This window comes from Lynx rufus, unplaced genomic scaffold, assembly GCF_022079265.1.
Source record: "Lynx rufus isolate CCGP_SWC_20201006 ecotype Redwood Valley unplaced genomic scaffold, mLynRuf1.p SCAF_7, whole genome shotgun sequence".
NCBI lineage: Eukaryota > Metazoa > Chordata > Mammalia > Carnivora > Felidae > Lynx > Lynx rufus.
The window spans coordinates 93,951,836-93,968,165 of record NW_025814889.1 but is presented as its reverse complement, the minus strand read 5'-3'; the positions used below and the strand labels follow the sequence as shown (position 1 = coordinate 93,968,165).

Genomic DNA, 16,330 nt, shown 5'->3' with positions numbered 1-16,330 from the left:
CCCAGAGGACCCTGGGTGTCCCCAGTGAACCAAGGAAGCTGTCTTTTGCTGAGGACACCAGAGTTCTAAAAGTCAAGGTCTTAGAAGGTCTTAAGACAAGGCTGCTCAGCCACATTTTGCCTCCCTTCCCAGCTGAACCTAGACATTTTTGATTAGACTGTAAGGTGCTAATTAAAATCACTAAGTGAACAGCTTTCAGTTTACTCTTAATTTTCAAACACTACCATACTGATGCATATTAAATGTGTCAGATTAGCTTGGCTCTAAATTTTAATTTACTGCAATACTGAGCTCCATTTGTGTAAGTTCTCCCCCCGCCCCCCACCGTGGGCTGTTCACATAGCAAGATGATGTTTTGCAAAATTGTAAGCATTAGTTAAATAGGAGTCCTGTATTCAAATACTCATCATCTTGTCTGTCTACTTCCAAGTTTAAGTAACTCTTTCTGTAATCAAAAGTCCCATAAAATACAGAGTGATACTTCTTTAATCTACATATCTAATTCATGTGCTTATCATCTGTCTTTTTCCCCAAGAGCATCTTGACTGATTTACGATATATCATTTGGTTTTTTCTTATGTGTATATTTTAGAATCTAATAAAGGGAGGAGGAATGTTCAGGGAAAAGTTGAAGATATCTGATTGTTTTCTAATTTAGCTCACACATCTGGTAGCCTTTTCTTCATTATCTCTAAGGATTAATAGGCAAAAGATTGCTCTACATTTCCCAACTTGTTTCTTTACCTTTCTCCCTCTGCTTTAATCCCTAGTGTATATTTGTGTTGCTGTAGGATAAAAACTCATTTCTGATTAGGTCACACAGGAGTCCAAGGGCTCTTGGTTGTCAACAATATACAGCATGGAAGCCCTTGATAAAGCTGACCTTGTCCATCTCTCAAGTCAAATGGGTTAAATCAACCTCGGAATATGTAGAGTTGGTATGCTTTTGCGAATATGATTAGGTTCATATAATAAACCACGTTCTAGGGGCTCCTGGGTGGCTTAGTTGGTTAAGTGCCTGACTCTTGGTTTCAGCTTAGGTCACGATCTCACAGTTTGTGAGTTCAAGCCCTGCATCGGGTTCCACACATGCTCTCTCTCTGCCCCTCCCCTGCTCACTCTGTCTCTCTTTCTCTCTCAAAAGAAATAAACGTTTTAAAAAATAAACTGTGTCCTAGTGAGATATAAGTTAAAAGTTGAACAATAAATTGGGGAAAATAGGGGTGCCTGGGTGGCTCAGTTGGATATCCAACTCTTGATTTTGGTTCAGGTCATGATCCCAGGGTCATAGAATCGAGCCCCTGTGTCAGGCTCTGCACTGAGCGTGGAGCTTGATTTGGAATCATTCTCACCCTTCCTCCCTCCCTTTTACCCCCCTCCCCTTTCCACCCCTCCCTACTCCCCCGCTCGCTGCACTCTCTTTCTCTAAAATAAAAAAATAAATAAATTGGGGAAAGTAACTATATGTTGTACTGTTAGGCAAGGATTAATATTCTTATTATATAAAGAAGTGTTTCGAGGATTTATTTAGTTGGTCAGTTTTCATTCATTTACTCAACAAAAGTCCACTAAGTACTATATGTGTTGAATTATGTCTCCCTGCCCACTGCAAAAAATTCGTATATTAAAATCCAAATTCCCCCCCCCCCGCCTAGTATCTCATAATGTGATCTTATTTTGAGATAGGGTCTTTACAGAGGTAAATAAAGTTAAACTGAAATAATTAGGGTAGGCACTAATCCAATACAACTGGCATCCTTGTAAAAAGAGGAACACATAGGCGGAGATACATATAGAAGATAATGTGAAGAGACATAAGAAGATGGCCATCTGTCAGCCAAGGAGAGAGGCCTGGCACAGATCCCTTCCCCATGCCCTCAGAAGGAACCAACCCTATAGACAACTTGGCCTTGGACTTTTAGACTTTAGAACTGTAAGACCATCATTTTCTGTTGTTTAAACGACCCAGTCTGTGGTCCTTTGTTAAGGCAGCCCTTGCAAACTAATACAGGCCCCACTACGTGCCAGATACTGTTCTAGGTGCTCAAAATATGGCAATGAGCAAAGTCAACAGCACCTGCCTTTTTGGAATGCACATTCTAGCACGAAAAAATAATAATCAAGAATATAAATATCAAGTAACCTGTCAAATCAAGATCTGTGCTGTGAGAAGATATAAGGCAAGGTAAGGAGACTGTGGTGGTGGGTATTATCTAGATTGTGGGAGCAGTTCAAGGGGTGATATTTGAGCAGAGACCTGAATGAAGGAAGAGAAAGCTATGTTGGTACCTGTGAAAAGAGGAAAGAATAGCAAGTTCCAAGGCTCTGAGGCAGATGTGTGTTTGACCCTCTTGCTTGTCCATGAACATGTTCTAGGTTTGAAGCACAGCAAAGAGGAGGAAGGGTAGCAGACAGTGGGGTCGAAGAAGGCCAGTGTCAGGTGCCATAGGACCAGGCTCTGTAAAGGCTTTGGGTGTTACTCTGTGTGATGAGGGTGATCAGATGGTGTTGAGGATCTGGTTACTTCTCAAAGTCTCGCTCTGGCTTCTGTGTGAGGAAAGGATGGAAGTGACACAAGAGGAGACAAGTTATATAGCAAGAGACTGTTGCGATAATTGGAGAGAAATCCTAGTGTCAAGGACCAACTTGGCAGCAGAAGGGGAGAAATTCTTGGATCTTTTCCTAGGTAGAATCTTCGTGATTTGCCGGTAGACTGGATATGGGATGTTAGAGAAACAGTCAAGAGGACTTCAAGGTTTTTGGCCTGAAAAACCATGTGAATCATGGTGCTGTTGAGATGAGGAGCACTAAAAGGAAGACAACTTTAGGGAAGAAAATGGAGAGTTCTGTTTTGGACATGTTGATTTGAACATGTTCTGTTAGACACACAAGAGGAGTTTAGGAGAGTGGTCTGAGCTAGAGATGTAAACTGATGAGTCTTTCAGATGAAAATGCTAGTTAAAGTCAAGATCTGGGCACCTAAAGCATGATGGTAGAGAAAAAAGAGATCTGAGGCCTGAGCCCTGAGGCTCCACACAACAGAGGAACAAAGTCAGGGAGATTCAGCAAAGAAGCTGGGGAATAAGTTTTCCAGGAAATCAAGGGAGGCAGCATTTCAAGGAGGGAGTGATGAGCTCTGTCAATGGCTGCTCGTGGGGTGAGTGTGAATTGCTCTTTGGCAACTGGGAGACCATTGGTGACCTCAAGCAAAATGATTTTGGCAAAGTGGGGAGGTGAGCACCTCATTGGCATGGATTCCAGACAGAATGGATGGTGAATGGGAGATGGCAAAGTCTTTTCATCATTCTTCAAGGAATCTTTCTACAAGGCAAAATGCAGCAGCAGAGGTGGGCTCTAGGGAGGTTTGCTGTAGTTGTTTGTTTGAAGCTGGGAGACATTAAGTCTGTGTCCTATCCTTCAGATTTTATGTTGAAAGAAATGATCCAACAGGAAAGGGGAAATTGATGTAGGAAACCGGCTTCTTGCAGAGCTGAAGAGGGAGATGGAATCCATGTACAATTGAAAGGTTGATCTTAGCGTAGCCTCCTGGTTTTGTGCATTCAGGATGATTCACCTGGTGTTATAGGAGAAAAGGCAAACCTATAGAGAAAGGTAGAGAGATGAATGCGTGTTTTTTCTCAGTGAAATAGGAAGTAAGAAGAAAGGAAGGCATGTTAGGAGGGTTTGAAGACTGAGGAGAAGGTGTGAAATAGTCCTCTTAGGGAGTAGGTGAATGGATGGACTCAGAATGTGTGTGGACTTTGCCTGATAGTCTCATCTGAGGTTTGAGACCCTAAATTTAAAGTGAGGCTAGTTGCCATGGTTGTAAGTGCTTCTTCATGTGTGTCTGGCAACTTAGGGACAAGCACAAGAGTAGGGACTGACTTAGATTTAACCAGTATTATTGACTGAAGTGGGCAAGCCCCCCTCCCCCGCAAATTCATGTGCTGAAGCCTTAGCTCTTAATGTTACTGTTTTGGGAGATAGGGCCTATAAGGAGGTAATAAATGTTAAGGGTGGGGACTTCATCTCATAGAACTGGTGTCTTCATAAGAAGAAGAGGTATCTAAAAATCCTCTTTCTGTGTGCATGCAGAAGAAAGGCCATGTGAGGACACAGTGAGAAGATGGCTGTTTGCAAGCCAGAAAGAGAACCCTTACCAGAAACCAACCCAGACTATACCTTGATCATAGGATTCTAGCCTCCAGGACTGAGGAAAATACATTTCTGTTGTTGAAGGCACCCAGTCTGGAATTTTGTTAGGGCAGCCTGAGCAAACTCATATAATAGGGATGGAGTTTTGCCAGGCAAATGTTACAGACGATGGAACAAGGAAAGATCATAGAGGTGGGTTGAATGAGAAAATGTAGAATGCTAAGCCTCGTGTGTGGAACATGATGATTATTCCACCAATGGTAGCTGCTGCTGGCTACCTTCTAAGTGTGGCCTGCCCTCTGTTCCTGCAATGACAGGTGTCATGTGAGGAGGAACAGTCCTATAAGCAGTGAGGTGTTTGCCCTCTGGGAACTCACAGTCAAGTGGAGGAGACAGACACAGATAGTGCCAATACAACATGCTCAGACCTGTCATAAGAAATTGACCGCATTCTGATCCAGAGGAGAAGTCACAGAGGAGGTGACATGTGAGCTGAGTACTAAAGCTGAGTAGGAGCTTGCCAGAGGAGAAGAGGCATTCTAGTTTGAGGGAACAGAAGGCTCAGAGGAGAACAGGACACTTGAGAGAGAGCGATGCATTTATCAAAGCTTTAGCATGGGAGGTAGGGATGGAGTGTGGTGGTGGGGAGAGAGTGAAGAAGATCGTTAGAGAAGAGGCTAGAATGTGAAAGGCCTAGAGTTGACCTTGCAGTAAGCAGAGGGCAATGATATATTTATAAAGTTGATAGCATTGCAGAAGATAAATTAGAATGGAAAATAAACTTTTAGGAAACATTTGCTAAAATCCATTGGGGCCTGAACTAAAACGTGGTACAAGCAGAATTGAGGGAGCCATATTTGAGTGAGAACTCAAGGTAGCGGCCAATTAAAGGGGGCGATGTAGGGGAGAAGCAGGTGTAACAATTATTCCTAGTTTTCTGGCTTGGGTGGCTGGGTGTATCATAACACAATCGTAAGAAACAGGTGAAAAATAGGGTGAAAATGTCTAATGGGAATGGAGCTGGGTGGTTGGAATGGTGTTAATGAGTTCAGTTTTAGATATGCTCCATTTGAGGGGCCTGTAGATGTCAGAAGCAGTTTAAATACTGATTTAGTGCTTAAGGGGAGAGCTCAAGGCTGGAAAAAGTCATTTGATTATTTCATACAGTAACTGAAGCTACGGATGTGATTGGGGAAAAAGACAGCTATCACTTATTGATTCTGCATCATATGCCAAACACTGCACTTTCTATGGATTATCTCCTTCAATGCTGGCAGCAATTTTATTTAGAAGATACTATGGCTGTGTTTTCAGATGACTAATCTGAGGTCTAGAGAGATTAAGTGATTTGCCCAGATTCTCACGGTTGATAAGTAGATTTGAACCCAAGTGGTCTGACCCTAGTGCCCTGCTCTCTGCCCTTTGCCATGGAGATGTCTGTGTTTAAGGGGCAAGCAAAAGTGGAGTCTGGATAAGTAATACTTCTTTAAAAATGTGACAGAGCCGGGGCGCCTGGGTGGCGCAGTCGGTTAAGCGTCCGACTTCAGCCAGGTCACGATCTTGCGGTGCGTGAGTTCGAGCCCCGCGTCAGGCTCTGGGCTGATGGCTCGGAGCCTGGAGCCTGTTTCCGATTCTGTGTCTCCCTCTCTCTCTGCCCCTCCCCCGTTCATGCTCTGTCTCTCTCTGTCCCAAAAATAAATAAACGTTGAAAAAAAAAATTTTTTAAAAAAAATGTGACAGAGCCAAGAAACCAGATGGAGGGCATCAAATGCTCAAAAGTATCCAAAAGGGGTCAATAGCAATGAGCTCTAAATTTAAGCCCAACTTGGATAAGATGACAATGGATCTACTCCCTGAGGGCAGTCTTAGTGAATAACGGGGGGCAGAGGCTCACTGTAAATGCTAAGGAACCAATGGGGCAGCGGTTTGATGTACAAGCCACACAGCAGATCAGATGGAATCAGCAGATCTGAGCAAGGAGGGAAGGCTGGCCACCTAGGCAACTATACAGCTGATGTCACCTTGGCACACTTAACCTCTGGAGCTCAGTCTGGTAGTCTCAGACTGAGTTTGCCAGCACAGAGGTCCAAGCCTATGAGAATTTATGTTTTAAAAAGCAGAATGTTGATTGATTAATTGGTACTGAGTAATCAACTACCAAGCAAGCCAGATGTTCATAGATGGCTAACGAGAGAATTATAGCTTGTAGGCAAAGCCTAATTATAAACAAAATGTTGCCAGGAAGCATAACTTAGAGCAACAGGATTCACCGAGATAATACGACTGGTATCCTCAATATGGGGTTCGTTGTGCACCCATCTCCACCATGGTGTGTACTTGCCATATAGTTCAATTGCTCGTGCTTGTGGCACCTTCTCCTTGGGGCAGCAATGGAGTCACACTTTCAAATTTTATTTCTCTTGAGGCTCCTGAGTGGCTCAATTGGTTAAGCATCCGACTTCGGCTCAGGTCATGATCTCACGGTCCGTGAATTCGAGCCCCGCATCGGGCTCTGTGCTGACAGCTCAGAGCCTGGTGCCTGCTTCACATTCTGTGTCTCCCTCTCTCCTTGCCTCTCTCCTGCACTCTCTCTATCTCTCTCTCTTAAAAATAAACATTAAATTTTTTAATTGATTAAAAATTTTTTGTATTTCTGGATTTTTCTTTGCAAAACATCCTATTCCTTTTAGAATGATCATTGTCATGCTGTCCTCACAATATTTGCCATATCCATATGCAACCAGTATGTACTCTTATTAGCTTAATTTCTAATAATTAACTTAATAATAAAGATACGTATTTTAAAAGACCATTGTTTGGGGGTGCCTGGGTGACTCAGTCAGTTAAGCGTCCGACTTTAGCTCAGGTCATGATCTCGTGGTCCATGAGTTTGAGCCCCACGTCCAGCTCTGTGCTGACAGCTGGGAGCCTGGAGCCTGCTTCAGATTCTGTGTCTCTCCCTCTCTGCCCCTCCCCCATGCATGCTCTGTCTCTCAAAAATGAATAAACATGAAAATTTTTCTTAAAAGGACCATCTTATGTAATGAGCATAAGTGGAAAGCTAGGATCCCTTGCCACAAAGAGAAATCAACTGTAAAGCTCAAGACAAAACCTTAAAAAAAATTTTTTTTTGTCATGTGTTGTCCTCCCAAGTCATCTGCAATATTAGCAATGATATGCTTACTACCTTCTGGGAAGCACTATTCTCAGAGAGCACAATAAAATTACTAGAGGTATACTTTCTCAGAAACATTCTCAATTACTTGAATGTCCTCATACCATCCCCTGGGCAGAGGCAGATGCACTGAGGCTAATAAGTGTTAATCTTCTGGACCCATTACTTTTACCCATATCTTCCAAGGCCTTGTATGTTGGTACCTCATTTTGTGTTTTTACAGAGAGAGCCTCACTACTACCATCTTGTATAAGGTTTAGGCCCCAAACCTATATCCTCCTACTTCTGGATCATTCTAGGGGTGGCTAAGTTCATCACCCTAAGTTCTTTTTCCTCATTTCACAGTGAAGGAGTAAGTTTTTTTTACTGGGTTTGGTGATGTCCCACAGTTTGTCTCCGTATCACCTTTGTAGGAAAAGAGATTTGATGAGTAGCTTGAAGGGGTAAGTGAGTGTGAAGGGATTATGTTTATTTTTTTATAGAAATTTTTTAAAGTTTATTTTGAGACAGCGTGAGCTTGAGTTGGGGGGGGGGGGAAGGGTAGAGAGAGAGGAAGAGAAAGAATCCCAAGAAAGCTCTGCATTGTTGTCAGCATGGAGCCTGGTGTGGGGCTCAATCTCACAAACCCTGAGATCATGACTTGAGTCGAAACCAAGAGTCAGACACTCAACTGACTGAGCCACCCAGGCACTCCCTGAATGAATTATGTTTAGACTAGAAAAGCTTGAACGTGTTCATAAAGAATGGACAGAGACTGAGAGAGGAGGATATTGTTGGAGAGGGGGTTAGCACACAGGAGAGGGGCATGGCCTTTGAAAGGAAGAAGGGCCTCTTTCCCTTGAAGCTAACAGAAAGGAGGCAAGAAGAGATCAACAAATGCAGGAGTCTCTGCCCATGGAGCCCCTAGTTTCTCTTTGGATTCTGAGAAAACATCCTATGCCAAGAGTGAGGGATATGCAGGTTGCCTGCGAGGGGAGGACTCACCAGAGGCAGGAGAAAACATCATGGAGCCGCTTAGGTGAACCATGCTCACATGGGTGCTGGGCAGTGAGGGATAGGATTCTTCCCACATGGCTCTGAAGCCCTCACGGTCTGATTCTTTCTGGGCCTGCGTCAGCTATGGAAGGAGAGAAAGGCGGAAAAGGCGTGGGAAATGATTAGTGGGAAGAGCACAGGGGAGAAAAGGAGACCATGGTCCACGCAGGATTCTGAAGGAGAGCTTGAGAAGGCAAAACGTGCATGATGACAAGGCCGAGGGCTGCCAAAAAGAGATCAAGGAATCAAGAGATCAAGGCTAGAGCTCACTGAGAACAAGGGAAGGGGTGGAAGCTGATCTCGGCACCAGAGAAACCCAAATGTAAGGGGGGTGACTGGGCTTTCTGGGAATGAAATCTGTAGGGATGGAGAGAAGCAGAAAAACACGTCCATGACCCCATCCCCAAAAACCAATGACTATATTACCTTACCTAACAAACAGGATTTTGTAGGTGTGTTTAAATTAAGGATTTTTAAATGGGGAGATTATCCTAGATTATCCACATGGGATCAATGTAATCACATGGGCCCTTAGAAAAGAAAAAGGAGACAAGAGAGAGCAAAAGAGAGGTATGACTACAGAAGCAGAGGTCCGAGTGACAACACTATTGCCGGCTTTACGGATAAAGGGGTCATGAACCGAGAGATGCAAGCAGCTGATGGAAGCTGGAAAAGGCAAGGAAACAGATTCATCCCCTGGAGCCCCCAGAAGGAATGCAGACCTTTCAATTCTAGCCCAGGGAAGACTGTTTTGGACTTCTGATGTTCAGAGCTGTAAGATAATACGTTTGGGATGTTTTATGCCACTTAGTTTGTGGTAATTGGGTACAGCAGCAATAGGAATGTAATAGAGCTGGGAAGCTGGTTGATAAGCATTTTTTTTTATTTCCAAAAGGGTTTTGAAAGAATGAAAGAGCAGTACTCTGTGGGCAGAAGCCTTAGAGCCAGAAGAAACTACCTTTGGCCATCAGATAGAGAGCGTGTGCAAGGATGGGCTGTCTCTGCTTGAGAAGGCTGCAGGGCACAGACACAGGGCTTGGATCTCCAGGGAAATCCAAGTTTCTGTTGAAGCCGGGAAGGAGAGGAGGTAGTAAGTGAAAAGGTTAAGAGTGTAGGGGACTATTGTAATTGTTGACAATAGAACAAAACTTTCAAAGTGTACCATGTTAATAGTTAGAGGTCAGGTCCTGGGAGAAGACCAAGTAACATAGGAATAAGAATGCTTAACAGGATCTGTGACCTCCAGGGGTAACAGGCTGTGTGCACACCATGGGCCATCACTGAGATCACCGGAAAAAGGGAGGCTGGGCCTTGAGAGGGGGATGCAAAGGCCAGAGATGAAACTTTGTTCAACAGTTTTAATCAAATGCCTGTTGGCTCCCCCCTTCAAGTTAGCCAGCTAGTTTTGGTGCATACTACCTGCCTCTGCTGCTCTCGGCCAAATTCCAAAATAAAACTTTGACTGTCTTTCAAGGACTGAGACCGACTTCATACAAAACAGCACATTGTATGCAATACTAATTAATTAATAATTGTCCTAAACCAGTCAAAATAAATTCATTTCTTTATAAGCTATAATACATTTTTGTTTATGATTAGAGGGCATCTTGCCCATGTTAAGCTCATAAGTACTCATTGGATTAAGACGAGTCACAAATTGCTGGAAATCTTGGATTGCACTCTGTATGAGAGCTAAATCCACATATCATGAGAGCTAGATGGAAGGGGCCTTTCCACAAATGTATGGTTTGGACCAGAAGACTTCACACCCTTTAGCCCTGTTAGCTGGGCTCAACCACACACGCGTGGGTCAGGGTCCTCCTTTTGTACCTCTAGCAAAGAGTGTGAACAAAAGCAGGCTTAGTTCCTCTCCACTAGGCCTACTCCCTGAATCCTGACCTTTAGCTATTAAGTCCATGAGAAAGGCAAGCAGGAAGGACAAACCCAAAGGAAAGAGCATATCTGTGCAGGAACAGGAGCAGAACTGGCCTTTACCGCCCACCCTTTGGTCTTCACCAAGGTAGGTGACCCTCCCAAGCAAATGGTTGCCCCAAGTCTCTTACCACACCAGCTGCAAAGACAAAAAAAAAGGGATCCAAGAGAGGTAACAAGAAAAAGAGCTAGAAATCCAAAAGACTAGCCATTGACAAGGCAGAGCTTTTAACCTCTTTGTTAATCATATCAAAAGTCCACCCCTTCACTCTGTGGCCCAATTATGTACTTGACTTTGATTTACATCAAACACTCCCCTCCCTGGGGTGGAGTAGAGGGTGGGGAGCATTGAATTTCTCCCTAAAAACCAGCAAATAAGTATTTTCTTTCAAACTGCAAGCTCATACACACACACACACACACACACACACACACACACACACACACACGTGTATATGTTTACCATTTGTTCTTTCCTGCATACAAAGCTAATTACTTATTTCCTCTTATTAACTGCTAGCATATTCAAGAAAATTTGCTGCTCTCAGTTTTCCCGGGACCAAGCCATGCATTTTCAAAAGTCAGTTGGTGTTGTTTGTTTATACAAACAACATCAGGTGTAAGGAAGAAGTAAAGAATATCAGGTGTAAGGAAGATAATTTATTGTCTTTTTAAATACCCATTTCTTCTCCTGAAAGTGGGTGCCCCTGTATTGGAACCCAGGGTATCTGGCTGCACTCAGCTATTGCTGAAGACCTATCTCAGCTAGCTAACGGTCTCCAAAGCCAGACACAAAATTAGGTGTCTTAAACCCACTTGTGTGTGAATCCTGAGAGGTTATGCAGGGAGTTGTGGATGAGGACCACATAGAGGCCTCTTTTAGGCATACAGGCTTAAACAATGGGATGTAGCGACCACTTGGCTGAATACACAGGGGTCCATCAGGTGACTCACCTCGAAATATTCATAGGCCCAAACTGACCAACGGCCTACTTACAACCAGGCACAGTTACCAAAGAAGGGAGAATTCCACATGTCACCATACCTCCTCACCTTCCCCACTACTTCACTGCACTCTCTCTCTTGCTGTCCTGCCTGCCACTCCCTGATGGTGTATTCAATAAACTTCGATCTCCTTTGTTCTGCCTCAGGTGAACTTTCTCACCACCTGCGCTAATGGCCTCCACCCGATCGTTGCCCCACATTTGGGGGCCCCTATCCGACAGACAAATACCCCATTTAGATACCACAGACCATACTGACCAAGCTCATGGGCTATGGAAATAGGATGGAGATACACAGAATCACTGCAGTAACCACATGCCAGGTCACCATGGTGCTCAGTTTCCACAGTTCTCCTTGGTGCAGGAAAAGGTCTGATGACCTGACCACTTTTTTCATAAATATTGAGGTGGGTATTTTCAGGCCTGGTCCTTATGTTTCTGGAGATCAGAATCTCCAACAGGACCAATTTCATGAGCATGCAACTGTATACTTATATAGGATCCTGCACCTAGAAGGGCCCCATGCTTGGTTTGACCCTCTGTTGCTGCTGTCCTGAAATTCTGAACTTTTCTTTTAATTAAAGTATACTTGATAATGTTATATCGGTTTCATGTGTACAATATATTGATTCAACATTTGCATACATTGTGAACCAATCACAGGAAGTGTAATTACTATCACCATACAAAATTAATATATTATTGATTGTATTCCTCATGACTTATTTTATAACTTTGATCTCCTTCACTCCTTTCGTCCTCACCACTCCTCCCCAACCCCTCTACTCTGGCAACCACCACTCTTCTCTCGGAGGCTAGGTTTTGTTTTTTTAGATTCTACTTATAAGTGAAATCATGTGTTATTTGTCTTTGATTTATTTCACTTGTCATGACTTTTAAATAAGGAGTTCAGCATTTTCATCTTGTGATGGGCTCTGCAAATTATGTAGCCTATCCTGGTCTCCAGTGTGGTTTCTTTGAGAGCCCTCTAATTTCAGGGTAACTTCTTTAATAGTCCAAAAATGTTTTTAGCATGCATTTATTTGTCTGCAGGCAATTTTCAGACTGCAGGTTTCCCAAGGGCATGGGCTTTCTTATCTTCCTCTAGGGCCCAGAAGAGTGACTGACCTATCTTAAATGGTCAAACAATGCTTGAAAGAGGCCTCAGGGATATTCCCAGAGCCAAGGTAACAAAGCAGACTATTGGGATAGTGCCACATTTGGTATCAAATTTACCATAAAAGGGCTCATTAATTCTGGGCACTCCCACCCTACTCCTCCTCAACCACTTCTCTCTGTCTGAGCTGTAAGCTGCTTTAATGCTTGATTGCCCACACTGATTTTTGGCTCACCCGATTCCTGATTCCGTAAGCTGAGCAGGGAACCTTGTACTGACCCAGACAACCATGTTAATGGACCAAGCTGAGCTGCTGTTGTCAGGGTTCAGAGACAGTTTTGACCTGGGGTCCAGGCACCCCTTCACCCTGGCCAACTGAGCTGCGGGGTCTTAAAGAAGCAAATGTGAGAACAAACAGCACGACTCCCAGGATGGTTATATAAAGAGGTGCCATCCTGCCCACTCTTGGCAGTCAGATCGTGAATCTGGTAGATAGGAGCACCATAAGTGCTACATCTGTGCTGTGGATCATGGCGCAGGTACTTTCCTCGGAACATTTCAGGTGCCAGACCAACCATTTCTATTGTATTTAGAATAAGAGAACTAATTAAAAGAAGCACCTACATCTGGGGACCACAAATAGGATTCATTTCCAATGATTGCCTGGATCACTGTGTTGAACAGTGTTCTAAGAAAGAAAAGAGTGCAGTGATGAATTTATAACTCCTGCATGGACCCTTATGCTTGCATTTATTGGGAGTCTAGCAATATTGAACACATAGTAAATGTTTCATGTGCATATGTTGACAATAAAGAGATCAATGAGGACTTGCCATTGAAGGGTTGGTTCAGAATATGCCGCTTCCAAATATACCCTTTTGGCATATTAATTATTTTGCACTTGAAGTTACCAGAGAAACAGATGCAGGAAGGTCCCTCTGACCTCCCTTGCTACCTAAAAGCAGGTCATAAAATTTCCCATGAGAAAGATACCTTCCCTGTACCAGGAAGAGAAGAATGTTCTTATCACTGGAGACTGGGGGTTGATGCCTAAAAGGACCTGTACAAACAAATGTACTGAAATAACTCTGAAAATAATAAAATAACTCTGATATTCCATTTGTTTTCCCTCCTATATCTCCTAGTCCCCGTCTCATAATTTACCACCATCTAGACCAAGCCCCTTTGTCTCATCACATTCCCCAATTTTATAGATCCTTGTGCAAGAGGATACATAAGCTTTTTGGCCTAACAGCTTCTTCAGGTCTTTATTTTCCTTCTGATGACACCGATGTACACATAAATATTAAATAAAATTATACGCCTGTTAATCCATCTTACATTGGTTTAATCCTTTGGCCCCACTATAAAACCCAAGAGGGTAGAGGAAACTTTTCTTCCTCTCACCATCGATTCCCTAAAGTCTGTCACTGGAACTATGTAATCTTGAACAAGTTTCTCCCCATGAGCTTCAGTTTCCTTAGCTGTAAAAAGACTTCAGATATCTTCTACCCTAACATTCTGTAATCCTGTCAATCTCTTTGTAAAAGGAAGACCGCTCACATTAAACAATACCCCCTTACAACTCTCTTTTGTGTGTACGTGCCGAAACCTCCATTTCTTTAAAACCCTGTTTGTGGGGATCTGCCTTAATTTATAACGCAGCAAGATATGTGGTATATTTTTCATTGAATTGCCAGAACACATTTCTTTTGAATCTAAGCTGTGGCAAATCTGGACTTTGACTAGTGATGGGAAACGGGGGTTTCAAGAATTACATCTTTTTTTTTAATTTTTTTTTTTCCAACGTTTATTTATTTTTTTTAAGACAGAGAGAGACAGAGCATGAACGGGGGAGGGGCAGAGAGAGAGGGAGACACAGAATGGGAAACAGGCTCCAGGCTCTGAGCCATCAGCCCAGAGCCCGACGCGGGGCTCGAACTCCCGGACCGCGAGATCGTGACCTGGCTGAAGTCGGACGCTTAACCGACTGCGCCACCCAGGCGCCCCGCAAGAATTACATCTTGAAGTGACTGCTCTGACTTACGACCCAAACTCAAATTTGTTTCTTTAATGTAAATCTAATAGACCTATATCCTCTCTAGAGATGTGTGAATCTTCCATGGTTAAAAACTGAAAACAGACACTTGACTTGACTACAGCTTCTATGGAAGGGGCTAATCCAGAATATAACTAATTACTGACTACATTTTTCTCTTTCCTCTTCCCAGCAGCTTTATCCTAACTCACACTTTCCCTCATCTCCTACCCAAACAATATGTTTTGTCCTAACTTCAAGAGAGGCTGCCCAGGGAACTTCTTAGGAAGGTAACCCACAGAATCTGACAACCAGAGAGTGTTGGGTATTTGGTGGGGGGTGGGGGGGGGTGGGAGGGGGGAGGGAAACCAGAAACTAGTGGATTTGCCATTTTGTTTTTGTTTTGAATGATAAAGGAATCGGGGAGTCACAGGTATCTTAAGGAGCTAGCCTGGTGCTCCTGCCTTGGAGGAATTGTCTAGTTTAATTTATGAAAAGCATCAGATGTTAGGAAAGCTTCTTGACCACATAATCACTGCAGAATTGACAATTGGGACAATTTCAAGAACCCTGGGAACACTTCTGATCCACATGATTTCCCCTTTAATCTGCCTTGATCTCTGAATAGCTTCATTAGAGAATCTTTCTTTGGAGTTAAGGTTCTGTCCCTTAACAAAATAAAATTCTCATGGGAGAGATAACACACTGAATAACTGTCAGCCATTAATTATCAGCCATCATTTTTTAAAGTTTATTTTTATTGCAAAACAAAACTAAACTAAACATTACAAATAATGTTAAGCATCCCTTGACCAGGACCACGGTGTTGCACAAATTCACAATGACTTTGCACATAGTGGGTTGGACAGTGTTGGCCTGGAGACCCTCCCTGTGACCACCTGCTCCTCTGTCCACAATTCTGTCCTCCTACCAGAGGGAAAGATTGCTATCAGTTTGTGAATCTTCCAAGAGTTTTTTTGGTGCATTTGCATGCGTACATACATATGTACCCACAGAACATAAGGAACTATTTTGTTATGTTCCTTTTTATATAAACGGTATCATATTGAATATATCACTTTGAGATGTATTTTTTTTAAACTTAACAATATTACTTGGAGTTCTTCCCATATCCCCCATATATATTTTTATATGTGAAAACACTCAACCAATTTTATACATGGCTTAAAAAAATCAACACAGACATAGAAGCAGCTACCCCCCCTTAATACTTTTTTCTCCTGGCCCCACATCTCAGAGAGAACCACTTTTAAGAACTTCTGTTTTAAAAATCTTCTGACAGTTACCTTTTTTTTTCTTCTGACAGTTTTATATCTATAATATTCCTTGATCTATCAACTTGAACTATTGTCTGTTAAAGCCTCATCATCACAACAGGAAGTTAACCTCCCCTTGCTGCCCTTAGGTATGTGCTCTCCCTCCTGGCACAGCTCGAGCACCACTGGTCCCATCTGTACCTTCTACCCAACAGTCCACCTGTGCCCTTGAAATCACTGTTTCGAAAGGCAGTGATGGGTACTTTAGCATGTCCCCTCTTCCACAGCTGACCTCCATCAATTTTTTTCTTGCCAAGACTGATATCCTTACATTTTATGTCACCGTGATCCATTTTCCATGATCTGTAGGTTGGTTTTAGAACCTGACAAACTACAAACAGTATTGCGTTATAATACCCCAGGTGGAGAGCGCCCCCTGGGGAGCTTAGTGGTGCTGCATTTGTACTTCAGGGGGCATCTGTGGTATGAGCCCCTGTGCCACTCCAAGAGACAGTCCAGAGCTTCAGGTAGAAATGAATTCTCTCCCCTACCCCATCTTGAACACAGATATTAGTATCTTACTGTAACTAGTTGAAC

At 43.1% G+C, this 16,330-nt stretch overlaps 1 pseudogene; it reads right to left on the bottom strand.

The window, feature by feature from the left end:
• The window catches only part of LOC124501960 (mitochondrial import inner membrane translocase subunit TIM14-like), a 139,487-nt pseudogene that overhangs the window by 64,934 nt on the left and 58,223 nt on the right, over positions 1-16,330 (bottom strand).